Here is a 23,640-nt window from a genome sequence, read left to right on the forward strand (position 1 = left end):
TAAAGCCAGACACAGTAATGTATGTCTGTAATTTCAGCAAGTCTGCAGCAAGATGGGAGGCAGACACATGAAAATACCTCAGCAGTTCACAGGCCAGCTACCTTGGTAAAAACAATGAGACACCCTGCCTCAACAAGATGGATGGTGAGGACCGACACCTGAGGTTGTACGTTAACCTCCACATTGCTCTGGGGCATGTACAAAACGACACACATACTACTACAACAAAAGAAGCTGCTGGGTGCTTGTCACAAAAAATGAAGGTCTATGAAGTGATACATAAGTTAACTAGTTATACACACATATATATATGCACGTTCATATGTGTCTAGGTACCCATGTAATGGTGGCAATTTTGTAATTTTTGGATGTGTGTGTATGGAAGTGTGTATGCATGTTTGCATGAGTGTGTTCATGTCAATGTGTAGGGGGTATTGCTCAGGGGTTGAGCATTTGACTGAGGATACATGCGTCTGTTTTTGCATGTGGACACTAAAGGTTGATATCGCATGTCTTCCTTCATTAGTCTCCATCATAACTATTGAAACAAAGTCTCATTTTAAACCTACAGGTCCAGCTGGTTTGCTTGCCTCAGGGATCCAAACTCGGGTCCTTATACCTGCAAAGTAAGCATTTTATTTCACTGAGCCATCTCCCCAGCTCTATATACATATTTTAAAACAATATGTTGTAAACTATAGATCCAGGTATGACAGCATGTGTCCATAATCCCAGTACTTGGGAGGTACAGGCAACAGAATCAAGAGGAGTTCAAGGTCATTCTCATCTACATAGCCAGTTCAAGTCCAGCCTAAATTACCTGAGACCTAGACTTAAAAAATTTTTAATAAAATAAGAATTTTGAGAAAGTAAATAAACCTTGATGGGATTCATTTTCAGAATAATATTTGGTCACACTACAGAAAATGGTTCAAGGAGGAAGGGCCTGTGGAAATATGAAAACTACTAAATTCAGATCCAAGAAAAGAAAGCCTGGACCAGGATAGTGGAGATGGAGTGGGGGGAAAATATGTAAGTACATCCAACTTGGTGACTGAGAGCTTGAACCAGGCTGGGGGGAGGGGAGGCTAATCAAAGCGTGCTGTCAGAGTGAGAATCTACAGAAGCTGACAAGAAGCATGTGTCAACGTCAAATAGATCAAAGGCTAAGAGAGGAAATAAACCAAGATGACTGTGATTTTAAAAGTACCTACTGCAAGACCTTCGTTAATTATAGAACATCGTCCATAAACAGCATACTACGTGGCAGAGTAGGGCTAAACACAGTCATAAACTCAAGGGGTACAGCACATTATCCTGGTGATCCCCTTATCCTCCATACTATAGTATAGATAAATCAATTTTCTCTTGCCTGACACAATTGGAATGTAGAAACTGGAGGGCCTGGGATGTCAGGAAGCAAGAAACTTTAAAAACAAAGGCATCAAGAGGGATAGCAATAAAAATGGAATCTGTACAAAGTACACATATATAATGGCCAAAAAGTATGCAACATAAATACATAGCAGCAAAAAAGAACAATTATCAGAGGATAAGAATTTGAATTAGTTGAATAAGAATAAGCCAATAAGTTAATTCAAACTTTCCTATGCCAGCTAACTTCTCATCATTCGTTCTTAACGTGCTAGTAGTGCTTCCTATGTTGCACATGTAGATGTCCATTATTCCTCTGTTATTACAGACTTAAGGGGCTTGTTTGCACCAACATTTGAACATTTAAAGAAGGGTTTACCTCTTCCCTGTTGCTTTTTTGGCCACATCTGGGAAGGTTTGTTACAGGTTACCAGCAGACTAGGCATATCACACTAAAATATCTCTAAGCTTGACTTGTCTACACCCACAACCAGCATCAGACACCACTCCAGTTTCATTCCAGACTGGCAGTCTTTCAGCTGTTCTCACAGAAGCTGAAATGCCTTTCACAAAACACCTTCACATTCTTGAAGACAGTAGGGAAATGGGCAGTTCTGTTTTCTGTAAAAATCAAGGGATGGTGGTCAGTGTGGAGAAGTCATCAGCCCCATATATGCAGAAAGGGTGGCTGGGGGCTGGAGAGATGGCTTAGCGGTTAAGCGCTTGCCTGTGAAGCCTAAGGACCCCGGTTCGAGGCTCGGTTCCCCAGGTCCCACGTTAGCCAGATGCACAAGGGGGCGCACGCGTCTGGAGTTCGTTTGCAGAGGCTGGAAGCCCTGGCGCGCCCATTCTCTCTCTCTCCCTCTATCTGTCTTTCTCTCTGTGTCTGTCGCTCTCAAATAAATAAATTAAAAAAAAAAAAAAAAAAAAAAAAAAAAAAAAGAAAGGGTGGCTGGTAAGCATTCTAGTGCTAGACTAAAGCCCTCCCCTCCCTCTACAGCCTCCCTGTCCTGAATGCAGTTTCCAGAGTCATTACCATCAAGTAAATACTGTTTTTTTAACCTTTTAAATATTAAACAACCACACAAAGCCAGTCTTCAGTGAAACATGTTTTTGGTATAAGGATACAGATTTCTGGCTTTGACTCATTTCCAGTTATTATGCATTCCAAATCACATGCCAAAATTTTAATGAACTTTCAAATTTACATTTATGAAAACAGACCTTGGCACACATAAATGGGTTATTTTTCCATATCACTTTTCAAAAGGTGCCTCATAGCTAAAATGATTCTGAGCTGTCTTCTGTCACTCAAGATGAACTCCACAAAAGAACTAAGTGTTCTTACTTTTACACTAATTTATTCTACATTGGTTTGACTCAGCATATGGTAAGCATATGGGAAAGAAAAGTGTATCTGGAAGCTGTTAGAACTGCATGTAATCAAAATCTACTAGTACAAACCTAATTTGATTAATTGAAAATTAAAGTAGTGGTTAATCATTTGCTTTGGAGAAGGGAGGCTAACTCATAAAAACGAATTCTCAAACACATTAATTCTTTGTCCCAAATCAGTATTTATTAGATCCTTAGTAGTTGCAGGATTGCACAGTACCCCTAAATCCTTCACTGGGTAGGCCCGAGTTTAATACCAAGTAGAGTAAATTTTAAAGACAGGTCTATTCTTTATAAGGAGTCTGTTCCTTAAAACATCACCTCAGTAGTGAATTAATCTTTTAAAAGTGGGAGAGGGGCAAACAGTCCAGCCTTACAAGTTCCCATGTATTAATATCTTCAATTATCTATTTTTTTCCTTCTAAAACAAAGTCTTACTGTGTAGCCAGGCTGGTCCTGAACTCATGAGTTTCCTGCCTCAGCCTCTCTAGTGCTAGGATTACAAAAGCAATCTGCTTCATATCTTATGTGACACCAAAAGAATATCCATGTCTGATGGAAACCTAAGAGTATCTCTTAAATCTAAAATTGCCTCTTCAAGTTACCTGTTTGGACACTCAAAACTTCTACCACTTTTTAAAATAATTATGGTTTCACTTCAAAACTACAGCCACAGTAAGATCAACTTTTATATAACATTTCTTACAAGTTTCCCTCATCCCTCTTAAACCTGGCATAACACAGTAATCAAAACCAAAATGAAGCTCATGTTCAAAGACATCAGATTTCTGTCAAGATTGCACAATTTATTTCTGCCCATACATGCAAGATTTTACTAACTACAGCAAGTTCATTGTCTTCCTTAAAGGTATAGCAGTATTATTAGACATCATATAATGTCTTGTAGTCTATTACCAAAATGTAAAACACACATACAAAACTACTTAAGCCAAGAATAGGTAAGTCAATTGACTCAATACCTTAAATGTTAAAATCATAATAAAATAAATTAAAAATGAAAGTATATGCTATAGTAAGAATATATCATTGCCAAGCACGGTAGTGCACACCTTTAATCTAAGCATTTGGGAAGCACAGGTAGGAGGATCGCCAAGAGTTAAAAGCCACCCTGAGATTACATGATGAATTTCATATCAGCCTGGACTACAGCAAGAACCTACCTTGAAAAAGAAAAGAGAATATATCGTCAGTCTAGATGAAATATGTTGGAGAACAAGACTAGGAATTTAAATATAATACATTTTTTAAAGAATAAAATGCTGGGTGTGATGTCACATGCCTGTTATCCTAGAATTGGGGAGACTGAGTCAGGAGGATCACAAGTTCCTACCCAGCCTGAGCTTCAATATGAGATCCTAGCTTAATCAAGAAAAAAGAAAAGAAAAGGAAAGAAAAGAAAAGAATAGAGAAAAGAGAAATAGAGGGGGAGAAGAAAGATGGGAGAAAGAAAGAAAGAAAGAAAGAAAGAAAGAAAGAAAGAAAGAAAGAAAGAAAGAAAGAAAGAAAGAAGAAAGAAAGTTAGCTAGTTACATGGAAAAGGAGACATGTTATATCTAGAAACTAAACATTAAAATTTTCAAATTTTAATGTGACTGAGAAAATGGCTGTGCCCACACTGAATACGCACATGCCAATAAATGCAGTCCACAAAAGCATGAGGACTTGAGTTCAGATCCTTAGCACTTGCGTAAAATGATGCGCATGGTGGCACACCTATAATCCCAGTGCAAAGAAAGCAAATCCCTGTGGCTCACTGTTTATCTAGACTAGCCAAACTGGTGAGCTCTAAGTTCAGCAAGAGACCTTGTATCAAAAAGCAGGACTAGGAAGCTAGCTCAGCAGTTAAAGTTGCTTGTTTGCAAAGCCTGCCGGTTTAGGTTCAGTTCCCCAACTGCCCACATAAAACATGATGTACAAAGTAGTCTGGCATTCTACTTACAGTGGCAAGAGACTCTGCCACACACATGCATACACATGCAAATAAATATATTATTTTAAAAAATATTGTGGCGAGTGATAAAAGACACCCAGTGTAAACCTTTGGCCTCTGCACACACACATACACTTGATGCCAACATACACAGCCTCCAAATATACATATCCACACAACGTACATGTGTGAAAAACTCAAATTTATCTTCTCTGCTGCTTAACACAAAAGGACAGGCTCTCATTCAATGTATCACAGTAAAAAAGTCAAGGTTTATTATCAACCATAACTGCAATACTGTGCTCTGGGGACTGCCCTAAATTTAAAATATTTGCAACTTTCCTGTCATAAAGTTCACTTTATTGGCCTAACAAAACCAAAGATAAGTGAAAAATGCACAAAACAGTTGAACTACATGCAATGGTGACAACAAATCTATCCCTCCTCACCTCTCCCACATTCCACCCTTCTTCTCTAAAGGAAAATGTCATTGGCCTTATCAGCTTCCTTTCACAAACACTCTGTATCCTCAGGAGGCCCATCCACTAAAGTAGAATGAACGTGTTTACAGATGGCAGAAAGAGATAGAAGAGGACACCATCTCAGTGCTCACACTATCATCCCAGGATCTAGAGACCTAAAGAGTTGAAATTCTAGTCCACAAAACCCTAGTCATAGCTTTCAGGAGGAACTGAAAGTAAATCTTAGAGAAAAAGAATCAAGAAGACAAAAGATTGGTTAAAGATTCAGGCTACAAGAAAGGATTAGACAGATAAGCACACAGACAGCTTTATAAAGTCAGACTTCACACAATTCAAGTTTATACTGAACAGCCTCTTATTTAAAAAAAAAAAAAAAAAAACTAGCCAGGCATGGTGGTGCACGCCTTTGATCCCAGCACTTGGGAGGCAAAGTAGGAGGATCACTATGAGTTCCAGGCCATCCTAAGACTACATAGTGAATTCCAGGTCAGCCTGAGCAAGAGTGAAACCCTACCTCAAGAAAACCAAAAAAAAAAAGGGGGGGGGGTACTTTAAAAAAAAATCTACATTGAAACAAAAAAAATTTCAAGGTTATTAGGTGAAAAATAGTGTTTGAAATATACACTAAAATAAGTTGAAATAACTATATACAGACCCAATAGATCTAGCAAATATGCAACTTAAGGATTCAAATTTTACTTTATTCAAATATTTCCATTTCACAACAACACAATTAATCTGGTGGTCAACTTTTTATAAGCTCAAGGAACTCATAACAAACGGAACATCATACACAACTCTTTAAAATTTCATTTTGGAAGTCTGATGTTCTTGGGGAAAAGCAGTGAAGACTCAACAAGGAATTACAAGCCAAAAACCAATAGCAATTAGAAGGATGGGGGCTCTGTTCTCTTCATAAAGAGCAATAGTTATAGGACTAAGATCCACATTATTCCAAGTCTGTGTAATACTCACAAGGGGTTGTATACCATGATGATCTCTGTAAACATCTCTTCTTAGGCTTTCCAAAGTTCTCCATGCTGAGCACAGACAAGATCCCTTAATATATGAAGCCTGCCTATTAACCTACATAACTGGAAATCTTTGTCCTTGTCTGTCTCTTTCATTCATTCTTTTTTTGTTAGTGGTTTTAATGTTTGGTGTTTTTCTTTTTCAGCATATTCACTAGGGGTAAGAAACTCATTAACATTTGTTGGAAGGCTGATTTACTCTGTTCAAATTTCAGACAAAATATAGCAGGAGAAAGTGCTGGCTGTGTTCTTTATAATTCTTGTCTCCAGACAAATGTGCTTATCACCTTCTAGCTGGTCTTACTGTGGCCTGCAGTCACTGAGAAAAAGGAGCTCACTGAATTCTGTTAGAGACTTGCTACTTTTCTACATTGCTCTTTCTCCTGAGATAAACTGTCATTAATATCTACACTTAAGGGCAGGAGAGATGGCTTAGCGGTTAAACACTTGCCTGTGAAGCCTGAGGACCCCGGTTTGAGGCTCAATTCTCCAGGACCCACGTTAGCCAGATGCACAAGGGGGTGCATGTGTCTGGAGTTCGGTTTGCAGTGGCTGGAGGCCCTGGTGTGCCCATTCTCTCTCTCTCTATCTATCTGCCTCTTTCTCTCTCTCTGTCATTCTCAAATAAGTAAAAATAGACAAATATATATATCTCCACTTAAGGTTTTTGCTGGTTTTAGGCATAAATAATTGCAAAACTGTGTGAGACTATGCTTATAATAATCCAGCCTTGCAAGGTCATACCACAGCTCAAATAGCTTTTATTATTTACGTAATAATAAACCTTCACTAACAAAATAATGTGCACCCTGTATCACATATATCCTTGAAAACAGATTATAAATACACTTCATTCATTCATAGCCCAAGATTTTGTTTTGTATTCTGCCAGATGACTTAAGTATTTTTTATTGTGAAAAGACAGCACAAGGCAATAGCAACTAACAGCATTTTCACAAATTTAGTTTAAATCTGCTCTCTACCACTGACAGACTTGGGCAGGCCATTTGGCTTCTTTGAAGCGCTGAATTTGGATTCTCATCTAAAGAAAAGAACATCAACACTACTCCCTATTTATTCTGAATGAACTATGAAGATCAATTGTGAACATATCTTGCAAGCTGAAAATTCTATCCCAAACCATGAAGGTAAATATTTACAGATTTCATTACATACACTTTTAATATTTCCTTATGTTAAAACTCAAAGGTAGGGCTGGTGACATGGCTCAGCAGTTAAAGGCAATGGCTCGCAAAACTGCCAGCTACATTCAAATCCCCAGTACAATTCCCAGCAACACAATGAGGAAAAAAGAATAAAGGGATTGCTAATAGATAATAGAATGGAAAAAAATTCACAACATAGGACAAAGAATCATGACCTTCAAAGAATTCCAACAATTTGATAGGCAAAAGAACTCAAAAAATACCAAAATAAACAAAAGCCATGAAACTATACTAAACCTTGTTAGCAGGCAGAAATACACAGATAAGTAATCAATTTTGCAGAATGGTACATGTTAACATTTAGAAATAACCATGCTGTCAGGAAACGGGTATTTTTATGTACTACTTGGTGAAGAGGCTGAAAGGCTACATAATCTGGTAGAAAGCTATATATCCTTTACCTTAACCAAAAAACAAAAACTTTTAGTGCTTTTCAACAACTGAAAACATCAGTGTGTATAGATATTGGGGATGGTCTTCCATTGCTGTTTAGAAGAAAAAGAAATGAAAATGTGGTTGCCATCAATACTACAAAACCTGAATAAACCATGGCAGAGTCCCTCTACAGAATACTGTTCATCCATTAAAAATAATGAGTTATACCTCTCTACTTCCATTAATATATGAAAAAATTAAATTTGGAAGATCATATGAGTGGCATTACTTAATATTTTTAAAGGTCCATTTAAAAAAGTTAAATTGAGCTAGAGAAATGGCTCGGTGATTAAGTGCACTTTCTGCTCAAGCATGAGGGCCTGCGGAGGTCAGAAACCACTAAAGGTCCAATTTCCAGATCTTGCGTAAACAACTGGATATGGTCACATGTACCTAAAACCCCAATTCCACAATGGGGATCCAAAACCAGGGGACTGCCTGGGTGTGTGACAGGCAGCAAGCTCCAGTATCAATAAGAGACTCGGGCACAAGCAAGAGCAGCAAGAAGATGATGGAACAAGACACCCAATGTTCAGCTTCAGCCACTGCAGAGGAACAAGCCCCACATGGGGCACTGCGCAGGTACATACACACCACACTACATGCAAGCAAAACAATAAAAAATTAATCAGTTTAAAATTTAAAATTGACCATATGAAAAAGATGTAGAAGAAACATATGTGAACATTGGTCACCACATCAGGTTGATATTAGAGGGCTTGTGTATACATATAGGGTAGTGTTTATTAATTTCTGAGGTGGTTTATATAAAATTAAATTCATTACTGTACTACTCTAAAAGATTTCAAGGAAAGTAAAATATTAAGACTAAATAAAACTGATCAACCCAGCAGTAGAAAGAATATGCATAAATATATAACAAAAATGTAGTGAGGTAATTATACCTTTCATACAAATAGAAAAAACCAACATGAAATATAAAGAATAATACAATAAGCTCTATGTCAGGTGCTTTATAATCCACTGTCTCCCAATTTCATGTCCCAAACTACGGTTAGAAACAAAACAGCAGGGCATTACATCACAAGATCAAAGGAAATGGGCTAAACATTTAGCATCATTAAATGCATAAAATACAGATGCACAGACATCACAGATCCCTACTTAGACCTATACCCACTAAAAAACAAGAAAAGACCTAGTTTATGAGAGTGGCCTCTAAGCGTCCTCAAGCTGGAAGCACAGGATGTCACTGACATTAGCCACACTGTACTTTTCTCTCTGAGAAGCCTCAGAACTCCACCATTACCTCCAACTATAAAGCAGGGGAATCCTTCCTGCTGTCCCTGGCTCACAGAGGCAGGAAGTATAGCTGGCCTTGCCAACAACAAAGCCTCCAAATCCATTCCTTCAATAAATACTAACCCAAAATGCTACTATGACTTTCTGTCCTCTCTCTTTTTCTTCCTTCCTTCCTTGCTCCCTCCCCATATCTTTCTCTCTCTCTTCTTCCCACTATCTCACTCCCACCCCTGTACTTACTTCATTTCTCTCTGGAGAAAAGTACTCATGCTTGTTTTGCTTCTACAAAATGCTGCAAAAGGTGTTAGCTTAGGAATATGGACCAATAGATGTCTCCCTATATGACTCCTGTTCTGAAATTCTATTAGGCAACACGTTTTCATTCCACAACAGGTTTTTCTTAGAAGCTGAAACAACAGCAGCATGCCACCATGAACTGGCAATGTCAGACACTTGCCCATTGGTATGTCCTTACCTTAGACCTATAGTCCTCAACCCAGGAAGCCAGGAGCATCAGCATCAGCTGGAAATCTCGCAGCACACATCCTCACACCTAACTCACACTGTCAAACCAGAAGCTGAGAGGGGAGGAGTCTTCTTTTAACAAGCTAAAGTTTCAAAACTACTGCCTCAAACTACCCATCTATAAACAGCATTTATATATGACTGATTTGATCCGGCATGCTTGCCAAGTTTAATAGTAACAATGCTGTTTCCATAACATAGCTTGTAATATCATTAGGTAGGTTGATGTGTGGGTTTGTGTTTTTTTCGTAATGCAGCTGATTGTATTTTCAACAAACTCTGTTCCAAGAAGCCAGCAACTAAAGCTACCAAAATAGCTGTGACCATAATCACAACATGTTCCAACTACATTGCCACCAGCAAAGCACAAAAAGACATGACCAAACCCCTCCCTATACGAAGTATGCTGTCTACAGAGCCCATCTTCTGGTTAGAGTTCCTGCTGTAGATGGAATTTGCCTTTTTCATTAGCTGCAAAATAGATTTATGTAAATAAATGCCTGTTCCACTGCACAGACTAATTCAACACCAGAGAAAGGCAGTAGAAAAAACATCAGGTAGCAGGCAGCCCTTTCTCCCACTGGGGGCAAAGGGATGATCAGGCATCTACTACTACTGAAAATAAGCCTCTGTATGAGAAGAGCAAGTTAGGCTTTACAGTTCCCACCAGCTTGGCCTTGAGGTGCCGCCGCCCCCCTTCCCCCCTCCCCCATCTCTGTCTGTCTCTGAAAAGCAGTTATCCAGCCTAGGTCTATCCTAGTGACACTCCAGGAGATACAGTTATGCAAGTTTCTAATGTGCTTTACTGGGCAGGCAACCTACTGCCTAAGTGTCTGACCTGTGGTTAGCTATCTTTGTCACAGAAAACTGGTTTCTACTGGCAGATTCCTAGAGATTTTGTCTGACCTATATTCAACTTATTTCTGCCATGTTGAGAACTCTGTCGGGGAGTAAATGTAGGTCTGAGCACCAAAAACAAAGCACAAGAGGAAATAATACATGAAATAACAAAAGCAAGTTACTACTTACAGATCCCCAAGGAGTACTGATGAAGGTTGATGGAAAGGTCACAGTTCAGACAGCAAGTGGGGAACTAGAGGGAGCTATGAGCAGAGACTTTGCTTGGGGTCCAGAAATCACATGAGCAGGTTTCCTGTGCAGAGTCCTCACTGAAGGGCACAGAGCAAACAAGCACAGTTCCACGAGGTCACTCTGTGCCTAGGACTGGGCCTGGTTACTGTGTCAAACGGACACATTCTAGACCGGGTCTGGGTGTCAGCTCAGCAAGTTATATCTGTACGTCCCAGATGTGTGTGTGTCAGGCAAATAGCTGGGTGGACCACACTGAGAAATCGGGAGGAGATGGAGATTGGCAAGTGTGTTGAAGGTTATGAAACCCTGCTTCTGGCATGAGGAAGTTAAACTAGATTCAGACAAGTTGCTCAGGCAGCATAAAATTAAGAATTCACTATAATGCATCCCCAAGTGCCTGGGCATCACTTTTTAAGTGCAATATGAACACAAGTGATAGGATATTGACTAATAGGTTAAAGCATGGTTGTGGTGATTATGTTGTGCAAACAAAACAAGGAACTGTGGTGGCAAGCTGAGGAGGAAGGTGGTAGGAAAAAATACCAGGGAATGGGTAGTCCTCTCCCCCAGGGAAAGGGGGATGATGGCTAATATGGAGCAGGTGCTTCCCAGGGAAAGCTATCATTTCCATTGATTTTACTACCTATACCAGACTTCTCTGTAAGTACAGAAATGTAGGATTCACATTAGAGCAGATAGCAGGGAGTATCCCAGGATCATGGGGTGAGCATAAAAGGGTTCATCAGAAAAGCAATGAAAGTCCTAGGTCAAATCTGCATGAGGCGACACAGTCCATTGCTAATGGATAAAAGTTTTAGTGTTACGAGTAAAAGTAGTCTGATGTAGGAGACAAAATTCATCTCCTCTGGGGAGATGTGGGGATGGGCAATGTCATATGAGATATGGAACTAGGCTACCTTTTCCAGTAAATACCCACTCCAGATGATATGGACACTGAACTATAAATTCATAAAACAAACCATTTGGAAGAAGATTAATTGTTCATATAGACTAGTGTGTGGCTATACAAGCAGCATTTACATCTTTGACATTAGGGTGGAGTTAAGGTTCAAATAACTCCCATATCAAAAGAGCAGCTGCCTGGCCCACAGGGCAATCTATGGTTAATGGGTCTCAGAAAAGTGTAAGCTCTTGTTCTGGAGGGTAAAGAAAGAATATTTAAGACAGGATAAGACCTGAGGCAAGATGGAGGTCTTTGGGGTTTATTTGTTATACTGGAACTTAAAAGAAATTGTTTGAGGAGGTCATTATGCATTTTAAGCCATTATCCAGGCTGTCAGAGACACCAAAGTTCTAATAAATGCCTTTTTCAAGAATCCAATGTTGTCTGTTCCTAAGATGTAAAATGTGTGTCCTGGTTGCTACCAGAAGTGTCCATGAGGGGAAAGAGTCCTAGAGTTCTTGCCTCAAAGAGGTTAATTTTCAGACAACAGCCCAATCATTCATAATGAAAGTGAAGATTGGACCATTTGTCTGTCAGAGGCCCCAGTGCAGGGACTGAAGTTTGGCCAAGTGTATTTCTAAGTCATTAAGTAACATACAGTTCCTGGTAAGTAGGATACATAGGAATTACACATCCTTTGCTTCCTCCCTCAGGCTGTAGCTACCTAAAGTCATTTTGGGGGTTCTATATCTGGTTGATACAGAAAAGGGGCAGAAAGAAGAAGCCTAGTATCTCAAGACAGTAGCTCCACCTTGGGACACCAACAACCATATGATAATCAGTCTTTTTCTGTCCCTCCACCCTCCTTGGGCTGGGGGGTCAGGATAGCTTTTAGGATGTAGAGAGGTAAGAAATATTTTTTCTTTCACTTTGGCTATTTACCTGATAAGCTCCTTGTGGCTCAAGTGGACCCTGTTATAAGTGGTAACCTCCACCTGTGACTCTGGTTGACTGTGTTCCCAGGTAGCCATCTCTCTCTTGAAGATGGATCCACTGACCTCACCTGAGTGCCTGCAACCTTTCTCCATGCTCATGGGTAGGGGCCTTGATACAAAGATTTTGTGGTTGAGGCATGTATGGAAAAAAGTCACTGGGCATGCTGCATCAGACCAAGTGCTTCCATACACATGAGCCATCAGCAAAGTCACTAGACATGGATATCATATGCCAGAGGAGCATAATCTATAATGGCAAAGAAATGACAAACTAGCAAAAGGCAACTAGAAGCTGTCAGATGTCAGCCACAAACCCAGGCCCAGCTCCTCAACACCAGAAGCGCTGGCACAGGTAAGATTTCCAGATCCTCCAATGCTTCACAAACCCCACCTCTGAGGCTCCATCACATTAGCTTAGAAATGTGTTTACACTACTCATCACTTCTGGCCACAACCAGCACAAAAGATATAATAACTTTCCAAAACAAAGTCACACTAATTCAATCTCTATAGATATAGAAAGGCACAAACTCTACAGGTATACAGGTGAATCCAAATATTTTAAATTAGAATGAACTGGGAAGTTTCAATAGTCTTACTTCTAAAACTTCCATTATCCTCCTAGTTTTTACTTGGGAATGCTATTATATTAAATAATTATCATGCCAAAAGGCCCATACCATTATAAAAGTTAATTTGTTCGACCAAGCAGAAACACCTATTTCCTTTTTTATTCAAGTCTAATATAAAGCTCTATCACCTATGGAGTGTGTAAAATCATTTCCAGATACATTTGAACTGTGGAGCAATCTATCTTCTTCTTCTAATAGGGCACCAAGTAGTTGCAATAATGTAGAAGGATTAGGTGAAAATCTTAAATGGGTAGCAGATTGTACCTACACTGTTGTTTTGGTTTTTTTTTTTTTTTTCAAATATACTGTTAGCAAGTTCAATAGGCAGGCTAAACGGCAAAATCTGTTCTAAGAAAAGTATTTTAGCTCTACAATAGCATGAGAAAAGAATTGAAAACGTATTGTAATAAACTCAACTCGTGCGTTTTTAAGTATCTAATGAATTTTCTATAGTATGCTGGAAAGCACTATCCAAATTAAGGATAAGCATACAATTCTATTAACTATGGCAAGGAATTATCTCATAATTCAGAAGCTCTACTCCAAACAGGAAGTTTTAGACCAAGCTTGGTGACTCACACCTGTATAATTTTAGCAATCCAGAGACTGAGGCAAAAGGATTGCTGTGAGTAGAGCCCAGCCTGGCCTGCAAAGCACACCCTGTCTCAGAAAAGGAAGTTTTACACTGAAAGATACAGATGCCTCAAATGCCCTGAGCAGGAAGAAAATTTATAAAAACGTGTTCTTGAGTAATATGTGAAAGACAACACAAAGCTTTTTGTTATCTAAATAATTATTGAACCCTGGGTTTAATGAAGAGAAATCTTCCATTATTTGTGCTGCTATAAGCAATTAGGATGAGCAAAAATTCACTAGTTACTATGAAAATAGACATAATATTGAGCTTAGTATTTAAGGTTCACAATAACCTAAAAGGAAGAGATGCAATGAATGAAAAAGAAAACAAGAAATGCAATAGGAACTAAAGGGACAGAAATACCACTTATTATCAAAAGATATAATTAGGCACAACTGTAACAGATCTTTTAACACTCTAAAATACTACTACAGAAAGTATTCTCATTGAGTTGGATGTAAAAGATATAGAAACACATTAACTCTAATACCATGAATCAGATTCTAATTTAAAAAAACAATAAGCAATAAAGATATTCATTACCATAACAAAGTGGTCCAACTTTTAGCACTAAAGTATCAAAGCAAGTTCCATATAGAAAACTCATGGATAATTCACACTTCAATCAAACAGGATAACCAAAGTCATCTTGACTTTGAAAGTGACCAAAAGAAGCATTAATTAAAAAAAAATAGCACTATAGCATAGTTAGGAATGGATAAATTGAATATAAGCACAAATACTGCTTGGAAAAGGGCAACAGAACATTTTTAAATTGGTTTTTCCTCTTTAAAACACTAATGATTATGAATAATAATGAGATAATTACCTCTTCAAAGATAAAATTAGAGCTTACTAAGTTTTTAACACTCTATGGGCTCTGTGTCTCAGATATTAAACTTTGAAGTTATAGATGAAATTTATTATCTCATTTCAAATATGTAAGAAGGCTCACTCCCCAACAATGGGCTTGGGCAAGATCTTCAATATAGCATGGGAATAAAGAAGAAAACAAAGATGAATAAAAGCAAATGAAAAAATAATTAGGGTTACTACTCTGAAAAATACTGTCAAAAGAATTTTAAAAATGAGAAGTTATTAACTGGAAAAAAATATTTAAAATATTAGCCTTAGCTGATCAAAAGGCTGTCATTCAAAATGTTTTTTAATGGCTCTTAAAAAATCAACAATAAAGAATTAAGGAGGTGTCTCCCTGGAGAAAGTACTAATTGTTCAAGCAGGAGTACCCAAGTTCAATCCTCAGATCCCATTTTAAAGCTGAAAGCCTTGGCAGGCTTCTGTAATACCAGTGTGTGGACTGACAGACTGGAGGTGGAGACAGGAGAATTTCCCACAAGCTCGTAGACAGCACAGCAAAGACCAACAGAGCAAGAAACCCTGCTTTAAATGAAGTGAACAAACCCAAAAGTTGTCCTCTGACCTACACACATGCACCATAGCACACACGTGCCAGCATACACACAAACACATATGTACAACTGCACACAAATAATAAAAATATTTGTAATTAACAAAAAGATACAAACATTCCATAGCTGGGTGTAATAGCACACACATATATAATCTCAGTACTTACTTAACAGGCTAAGGCAGGAGGACTGCAAGTTCAAGGCCATCTTGGAGAGGGAGAAAAGGAGTGGAATATTTCAACTTGCCAAAAAAAAATACACATGTTAAATAAGCACATGAAAAGATACTCCATATCATATGCAACCAGAGAAATAAAAGCTAGAACAACAATGAGAAAATGCCATACAACTACTAGAATTACCAAAATTAGAATACCAACACCACCAAATGCTGGTGAGGGTATAGATGTCTCATTTGTTGCTTGTGGGAATGCAAAATGACACAGCCACTCTGGAAGACAGTTAGAGCGGTTCTTCTAAGACATAACATACTTTTACTAAATGATATAGCAATTGTGATACTTGATATTGACCAGGTTTGTATGGAAAACGTAGGTCCAAATAAAAACCTGAACATAAATGTTTATAGCAGCTCTATTCAAAATTACTAAAGCTTCAGGCTGGAGAGATGGCTTAGTGGTTAAGCGCTTGCCTGTGTAGCCTAAGGACCCCGGTTTGAGGCTCGGTTCCCCAGGTCCCACATTAGCCAGATGCACAAGGGGGCGCACACGTCTGGAGTTCATTTGCAGAGGCTGGAAGCCCTGGCGCGCCCATTCTCTCTCTCTCTCCCTCTATCTGTCTTTCTCTCTGTGTCTGTCGCTCTCAAATAAATAAAAATTTTAAAAAAAGAACACAAAATTACTAAAGCTTGAAAGCAACAATGATGCTCATCAGTAGATATACAAATAAACTGGTACAGCCAATGAAGGTACTATTTTTTAGCACTGAAAGAAATGAGCTATCAAGCTAGGTGTGGTAGCACATGTCTTTAATCCCAGCACTCAGGAGGCAGAGGTAAGAGGATTGCTGTGAGCTCCAGGCCACCATGATACTACATAGTGCATTCCAGGTCAGTGTGGGATTAAGCAAGACCCTAGCTTGAAAAACTGAAAGAAAAAAAAAAGGAAAGAGAGAGAGAGAGAGAGAGAAAGAAGATATCAAGTCATGGTTAAGTATTAAGAAAAGGGAAGGAAGAAGGCAGGAGAAAATATACTCAATATTAAGGAAAAGATGGTAGCTAGAAATGCTACATTCATGATTCCAACTTTATGTCACTCTTGCAAAGGTAAGAAAAAAAAACATGGCAACAGTTGTAAAGGTTAGAAAAAAAGTTAGAAAGAGCATATAAACTTTTAGAGCAATGACACTTCTCCATATAATACTACAATGGTAGATGCATGTCATTATCAATTGTTCAAACCTATAGAAAGCAGAATGCCAAGAGCTGACCCTAAGGTCAAATACGGACTCTGAGGTAATAATGATGTAATGGTGTAGGTTCATAGATTGGGACAAATAAACTACTTCAGTGAGGGATGTTGATAACTAGGAAAATCATGGATGTGTGGGGCATAAGGCATATGGAAAATCTGTATATCTTTTATCTTTTAAATTTTTTTCTTTTATCTTTTAATTTGCTGTGAACCAAAACTGCCCTAAAACACAAATGTCTTATCTCCTAAAACATTGTTTGTATGAAGACACAAAATTAACATCCTCATCTTAGTTGCAACTTAACAATCTCTATTAAAACTTCCATAAAACCATTCTATTGTATAATGAAACAAAATCTGCCATATTAAATATACCATACAAAGTAAAAATTACCTTCCATATGTTTTAAAGCAGAGGAAATGAACACCTATGGTTAACTAAAAATAACACTTTCAAACAAAAATGTTAATGAAAATTACTGTAGCACAGAGTAGCTGCATGGCCCACCAAAAGTTTTCCCAGGCGGTCAAGTCTGATTACCATTCATAATTGCTTTTCATTCCAGCCAGACCTTCTCAGAACACCTCCAGGTGAGGCTCTCCTTGGCACTTTGCTTGCTAAGGCTCCCCAACTTCACATTCCCTTCACCTCTGCTTATTCTCTTAAATATGTTCCTCAAAAAAGACAAAAAAGACTTATTTTATCAAAAGGAAAAACAGCAAGTAATAGAGCTTTATATGCTTCTTCAAATAGAAACCCCTCACGCTACCAGTTTAGTTTAGATGCCTCAAAATTCAAGAAGGCCACCTACTGGCTGGAAGGAAGAGGAGGGAAGGGAGAGGGGTGAGAAGAACAGAGGGGTTATGAACAAGAAAGCAGAACTAAAGGAGGGCTAAAGGAAAAAGGGCAATGAGTAATGCACCTAGCTCCTTCACACCTCTAAATTCTACTAGCAGAAAGACAAATTCCTTGTTGAAATACCGAGGTTTTAAATGAAACTTAAAGCTCTTGTTTTCATTCTTCCTACCAAATGTAACAGTATCCCCACTACACATGCTTCCGATTTCATTCATCTCTAAACCATGCCTGTCAAACTCTCAAATGCCAGTCTCATCAGTCCCAAGGTCACTGCTCACACAAGCTTCTCTATTTAATGGGTTTGGGATACAACCTCATTCCTGTAAGACTTCTCTTTAAGCCCTTTTAATGTGTCAGTCCAGGCTTTTAATGCCTTTCACCAATCTATTACTTATAACTAGTCTCACAAGGCCCATAGTCATTTAGCTTGAAGCTTGACTCACTAAATTTACATGTTGTGACATTCTTTAAAGGCACTGATGAAAAATCACAGCAAGAATATTTGTATTGAGATGAAAGCAGCAGTACCTTTTGTAATTTTGGCCTTATTTTGGGATTGAAGAGGAGGAAGAGGTAGTGGGGAATGTAGTTTGGAGAAAATATGTGTGTTCACACTCAAAAAAAAACTACATTTCATAGAAAAATTCTTGAAACAGTAAAAGTAATTAAATCAAACTCACGTGTTTGTGAGGCACCAGTTGACAACAATGAACCTGTTTAAAAGGTAAGCTTATTGACGATTGTGATACCTACTTACAGAAGAGAGCAACAGAGCCAACGCACCACCACCTAGTAAAGAAGTAAAACATTGGAGGCTTCCCAGAGGCCTGCCTCAGTGCCCACTTCAAGGACTATGTTCTACACACATAGCCTGCCCAAAGGTAGTACCATTCTGTTTTTGAACAATGTATTAACAGAAGAATAATGTCCTGATTCTTTTGTGTCTGGCTCCTTAAGCAAACAGCATGTTTTGTGAGATTCATTCATGATTTAGAGTACACGAGAATATACAGTTAGTTCCCAAACAGTAAGGATGGACATACCAGGACCACTGCAAACTAACTCCAAATGCATGTGCCACTTTGTGCATCTGGCTTTATGTGGGTGCTGGGGAATTGAATCTGGGCCAGGAGGCTTTGTAAGCAAACACCTTTAGCCATTGAGCCATTGCCCCAGTCTCCTATCATTCCATTATAGGTAAATTCTGCCCTAATAGACAGTTTTAAGGTTTTGGATCTTTATAATGCAATTTTTTTTTAATTTTTGCTGTGTGTATGTATATACAGCATGCACATGTATGTGTAAGTTGGTATACATGTGGGCATATTTGTATAGAGTGTGTCTGCATGTGCACAAATGTGAAGGCCAGAGGTGATTTTAGGTGTCTCTTCAATTGTTATTATTTGAGACAAGATTTCTCTTACTGAGCCCAGAACTCTCCAATACAGCTAGCCTAGCTCACCAGGAAGCCCAGAGGATCTTCTATTGCTGTATCCCCAGTACTGTGATTACAAGTATGTGCCACCATGCCTGGAATTCATGTATTGCTGGTCCTCACGCTTGCATAGCAAGTACCTTTCCCACTGAGCCTTATCTCTAATTCCAGTTTTAAGTTTTGGGAAGTAGTGTCATAATAAATATCCTTGTACGTGTCATGTACAAACACACATTTTTAGGAATAGAACAGATAGACCAATGGGTATGTCTGTTAACTTTACTGGCAGTGGACCAGCATACTTGTGCAATGGACATTCCTACAAGCACATGGGAGAGTTTCAGTTATTCCATAGCCCCACCAGCACTATTTAAATCTTTCTTCATTTTAGCCACTGTGGCGGGAAGGTAGTGGAATCACATTTAAGTTTAATTTGCCTCATGAATAAGGCACTTACGGTACCTGTCATATGTTGCTGTACATATGGGACACCACAAAGAGTCTGATAAGTTCATACATTCATATTTTCTATAGAATTGGCTCTTTTATGTACTGACCTGGCAGTCCATTATGTGTGCTGCACATAAGTACTGGGGCAGAAGCTTTTTATATGTCTGGCACAAACATGACATGTATACATGGAAAAGTCCAAGAGCAGTGTAAGTCAGAAGGTTAGATTATGTCATCAGCCTACAGGTGTTCAGTTTGTGAACAGCATGCAGAAGAGCAGGAAATGTTTAATTTCAGGTTGTTGTATACAGAGAAAGATAAAAATAGAAGAAAATTCTGAGGCATGCCATCAAGAAATGAATGGATGTATGTTAGTGGAATAACTGAGGAATTATAGCAAAAGCATACAGAGCTATCAGCAGCAGAGCTCTGGGAAGAATGAGCTTTATTCCAAGGTAACTACTTTTTTTTTCCTAAAGTTCAAGTCTTTATCAAATATGTAAGTTTGATAAAAATAAGGGCAGATAACAGTTGTTTCTGAAGTTCCAAACAGTCCTTACCACGTTAAATACATCAGCTTGTTTAATCACCTGAACCTAAAATATAGATATTATCTCCTAATTACCAAAGGAACTATTTAAATGAGTCACTGCATGTCAGAGCTAATCGGCAGGAGAATGAACCTAAGAGGTGAGATCTGCCTACTTTGAAAATCTATGACCTTTCCACAAAAGATTGTGCATCTCAACAAGCAAGCTTATTCCAAGACTTTGGTTCTACTGTGATAGCTCACAGGAACTGAAGCAGAAAACAATAAACCAGAACATTAAAGGCTTCAAAACCTCATATATGAATGCTCATCTGCTTACACTGTATATTTCAGATAAATGTAAATAAACTGAGTAAGAGTCAAACACATGGAGTCAAACAGACACACAATTCCAAAACACCTTTTTTCAGAATGAGACCATGAACTCTGCAGTGTCTTGGAGTGAAAGAAAAGACAAGGAGTTAACACAGTTACTCTAAGACACCCCGATTTCAGAAATGAGGAAAGTAGTACACCTTTGGATCAAAGAAGCACTGTAAATGTTTTAAGAGAGGATCTATTCCCAGTGTAACAGAAGTTTATTAAAACTCCTAATTATCTCCCACGTTTTTAGAAACAATTTTCAACAAAATCATTCCAGCATTTGGTACATGTTCATTAACTGTCTTCTTCTGCCTCATCATTAAACACAGCTGAAGTCTAATGAGAATCTAATTTAGGTTAAAGAGCCATCCTAATGATTTCCATCTTTATCTCAATCACATTACAATTATAGCTATACTACTGTTGTTTGGCTAAATTGATATGCTGTGCCCACCAAATTGGCCTCTAAATATTTATGTTCATGCCCATAGATTAGCGTGCTCTCAACGTGGGTCAGAGAAGCTTCTTATTTCACTTGGCAGTGACTACTGGGAGACTCAACACCACTACATGACATATCTCCAACATCCCTGCAAAGCTCAGGGAACACTGCAGCAGGGGGTGGAAAGAAGGTGAGGGCCAGAGATGAGGAGGAGAGCTCTGAAACACATCTTCTGGACATGAAGTAGCCATCGCAGTCCTGACTTCATAGCAACATATGTGAACAAGACCTATACAATAATAGCACTATCAATGGATGCTGGGGTAGGAAAAACTAAGTAAATAAAAAGACATCAAAGTGGATAGATGACTTAGTGGTTAAGGAGCTTGCCTGCTAAACCCAAGGATCCAGGTTCATTCCACAGGACCCACATAAATCAGATGTATAAAATGGCACATGTGTCTGGAGTTCATTTGCAGTGGCTACAGGTCCTGGCACACCCATATTCCCCCTCCCTCCCTCTTTTACTCTATAATAAATAAACAAAATAAAACATTTTTTAGAAAAAGACATTAAAGTAAAAGGAGGAGTATTTGTAAAGAAGAGTTCAATGAAATGGGGAGGGTGGATAATAGAAGGTAATGGTACAGAATTATGATTAACTGTTAACTGAAATATTATATATATTTGTGTGTGTATGTATATATACATATATATGCACATATATACATATACATATATATCCATTCGTCCTGTGGCTGCTAAACTAAACTACCAGAAATTTAGTGGCTTAAAACAATAGAAATTCATTCTCTCACTGTTCTGGAGTACAGAAGTTTTAAATCAGTTTCACTAAGCTGACGTCAAAGTGTCATTATGGCTCTTCTTCAAAGATTCTAGAGGCATCTCTATCCATTGCCTTTTAGATACTGAGGACCAAAGACATCCCCTGACATGTGTCCAGATTATTCCACTCTGTGCCTCCACCTTTTCTGGTGTTGTTAGAAACTGTTTATTTCCACCTTTCCTGAGTCTGCAGACAGCTCAGGACCATTCAGGGGGCATCCCTACCCATTTGGTGGCCTGAGCCATGGGAGCTGTGGACCAGTCTTCAGTGGCCAGCTGAGCCTGTTGGATAGGCACAGAGGGCACCTGCACACCTTGGAACTAATCTGCCACCTCAGGCTGGGCAGCAGTGAACTTGGGAGTGGGCACGGTCCATTTTCCCTGGAACTCCTTCTTGGTGGCAGCCTGCTCCTCCTTCTTAATCCCCTCGGGGTCTCTTTAGAAGTATAGATGGGGCATGACCTCCCAGGGGTGCTCACGGGAGATGGTGCCATGCATGCACAAGACTTCCCAGACCAGCATCCACAGCATGAGACCCATCAAGTGAGCTCCCTGTTGTTACATGGGATGGCAATGTCCACATAGCGTAGAGGAGAGTCTGTGTTACACAGAGCAACGGTAGGCAGGCTGATGTAGGATGCCTCTGTGAGAGGCTGGTGGTCAGCCTGGGGCTCAGTCACCATCAAAAGACAAGGCTCCCGGAAGGCTTCCTGGATCTGGTTAGTGAAGGTCCCAGGGGTGAAGCAGCCAGCGATGGGAGTGGCTCCTGAGGCAGTGGCAAACTTCAGCATAGCACGCTGGCCCATGTTCCTGGAGGATATTACATTGACATCAGGAGGGTTCTCAATGGCAAACAATGGTGCAAGCTGCCAGCAGCAGCCTTCCCCGGGTCCTCTTCAGATTGATGATGTAGAGGCCATCACTCTTCTTCCTCTTGTAGATGGACTGCTCCATCTGGAAATCAAGGTTGGTGCCACCTAAATGGGTTCCTGCTGCAAGGAATATGAGGAGATCCTCCTCCTCCATTTGCAGGATGTGAGGGCTCCGGACATTGTGCTAGCTTCCCCTTTAAGTTACTTCGGGAATCAAGACAACGCCATATGGGCCCCTACCTGGGTAGCATGGAAAGGCTGTGCCTCCGTCTTTGCCTACCTTCTCCTCTGTCAGAACTTGTTCTCCTTTCTCTTACTAGAATATGTAAGATAGTATGTAGAAAAACCCGGGCAATCCAGGATTACAAGGATCAGAACATAGACATATCTTTGAGCCATAATGTAGCTAAGAACAGCAGCCTAGTTCCAGAATGTTCAAAGTACTCATCAGTTACTATCTCAATTCTCTAAGGATAAAAAAGGTAGTATATAAAATTTTAATATGTACTGTATCAAAGGCCAAGGTGCATAGAAATCCAAGGCCCAGAAAATCAAAGACTGACAGTGCCATATAGTAGATACACATGACTGTTGGTAGCCAGAGTAAGGCACCCATGCACACGTGTGTGTGTGTGTGTGTGTGTGTGTGTGTGTGTGTGTGTGTGTGTACATGTGTAAAGGTCAGAGGACAACCTCCAGCATCAGTTCTCAGCTTCTTTTTTTTTTAGCAAGCACTTTCCTAATGTTCTTTTTTGTTTCTGTTTATTTTTATTTTCACAATTTTTATTAACATTTTCCATAATTATAAAAAATATCCCATGGTAATACCTCCCACACACACACTTTCCCCTTTGAAATTCCATTCTTCATCATATTACCTCCCCATCTCAATCATTGTACTTACATAAATACAATACCAACCTATTAAGTACCTTCCTCCCTTCCTTTCTCTTCCCTTTATATCTCCTTAACTTACTGGCCTCTGCTACTAAGTATTTTCCTTCTCACGCAGAACGTT

General features: G+C 39.1%; 1 protein-coding gene and 1 pseudogene across 2 annotated transcripts in view; both read right to left on the minus strand.

Annotated features, from left to right (window-relative positions):
• Positions 1 to 23,640, minus strand: part of Mllt3 (MLLT3 super elongation complex subunit) — a 296,116-nt gene that overhangs the window by 181,060 nt on the left and 91,416 nt on the right. The gene's annotated exons all lie outside the window — the stretch shown is intronic.
• On the minus strand, positions 21,903 to 22,802 carry LOC105944003 (annotated as a pseudogene).

This window comes from Jaculus jaculus, chromosome 1 (assembly GCF_020740685.1).
Source record: "Jaculus jaculus isolate mJacJac1 chromosome 1, mJacJac1.mat.Y.cur, whole genome shotgun sequence".
Taxonomy (NCBI): Eukaryota; Metazoa; Chordata; class Mammalia; order Rodentia; family Dipodidae; genus Jaculus; species Jaculus jaculus.